General features: G+C 46.9%; 1 protein-coding gene across 1 annotated transcript in view; it reads right to left on the minus strand.

Moving 5' to 3' along the window:
• Pkp2 (plakophilin 2) overlaps nt 1-1,625 on the minus strand; it is an 82,054-nt gene that overhangs the window by 55,729 nt on the left and 24,700 nt on the right. The window lies entirely within an intron of this gene.

Here is a 1,625-nt window from a genome sequence, read left to right on the forward strand (position 1 = left end):
GGATGGACGTGCTGAGCTCAGGGTGCTTTAAGGAGCTCACACCACCAGAGAAAAGTGGAGCTCTTTTTAAGACAAATGTCTAGCATGATAATCATACCTTAATTTTTTTTTTTTTTTGTTTAAAGACCCAGTAAGACTTATTCAGATGAAATTTAAAAGAAATTTGCTCACAGAAATTAAAAATTATTTATATCCTGGCAATGTCACATCTACAGTAGAAACCTCCCCTGTCAAAAGCATTAGATTGTTTCTTAAGATTGCTCAGACTCTTTTAATACCATCTTCTAAAATGCAAGTAATACAGTCCATAAATAGCAAAAGCCAGAAAAACTGAGTTCCAGTTTGCTGAAGTCAACTGCACTAGGCCAGCTGTGGGGGCACACACCTGTAATCTCAGCACTCTGGGAGGCTGAGCAGGGTTGAGCCCTGTCCAGGCAACATAATAACTTAAGGAGACCCTGTGGCTGAGGATACAGCTCTGTGCACAGGCCTCGGGTTTCATCTTCAGTAACTAAAAGGAAGCCAGGCTGATGAGACAGAAGGTATCAGGAGAGTAGCAAGGAAATGCAACAGCATTTAGTGCAAGCCTTCGACGCAATGCTGTTACCAGTGCTCTGCCGCTGTGCTGGCGCTCAGTTTATGCTAATCCTAGCGCTGATACAGGAGCTCAGGGTGTGGCAAAGCTGGCTGGGGAAGTACGCCTGGCCTGCTAGCTGCAAGATCTGGGACACATGCGCAGAACAGTTCCCAAAGCCCTGCACGTGGCCTTCCCCTGAGAACTCTTGTAGCTTTTCCTCAGGATTCCTGGACCTGATATCCACCTGAGGTATGGGATCCTAGCACCGCCTCTCAGGACCCGGATGCAGAAGTTCTTGGGCGTTTCCTCAAAATTTGAGTGAAATACAATGACACAGATGCCAAGAAGAACTTTTATCATGGCTTTCCTCTCCATAGCCTGCCCTGCTTTCTCCAGGCTATACTTTTATCTCTTTAACTTGGCCCAAATTTGCTCTTAGAGCCAGTTTCCCCCTAACTCTTCACTTGGACTTTTTCAAATAAACATTGCCACTGGTTTTTGCTTGTTTCATTCACTTCTTTGTTTCAGATGACAAGAACATGGAACCCAACTCCAGGAGAACAGGCGAGCAGCTCAGAACCTGGGGGCTACTTGGTGAGCCACATGGAGAGGATGCTGCGGAGGGTGGTGGTAGTCTCTGCCCTTCATGCACTGCAGGTAGAGGTCAAGTGTGGTGGAGTTGGACACAGGGGCTTAGTCACACAGGACAGACAGCACTGCTGCACGTAGAATAGCTCCTAGATACTGTGAAAAACTTTTTTTTTTCCCCCTTTGCTTCCACCCTGGAGGTAACTAGGTCAGGCAGTCTATTATCTCTGTGGACATGGCCAAGGTAGGCCTTCTGGAAGCCCCACCTCTAACATCCCAGCCCAGGACAGTGACACCTTAGAATCATAGCTAAAGAAATGACTTCACAGCAACCGAGGACCCTTGGCTGGTATCAGAGGGGGGCACATCTGACCATTCCAGGGACACCGAAGACATTGGTACCTACTAGCAGGTACAGGGAGTTAAACTAAAATGAACACAAAACATAGTGGAACTTGTG

The sequence above is a fragment of the Octodon degus genome, unplaced genomic scaffold, assembly GCF_000260255.1.
Source record: "Octodon degus isolate 3935 unplaced genomic scaffold, OctDeg1.0 scaffold00047, whole genome shotgun sequence".
NCBI classification, from domain to species: Eukaryota; Metazoa; Chordata; class Mammalia; order Rodentia; family Octodontidae; genus Octodon; species Octodon degus.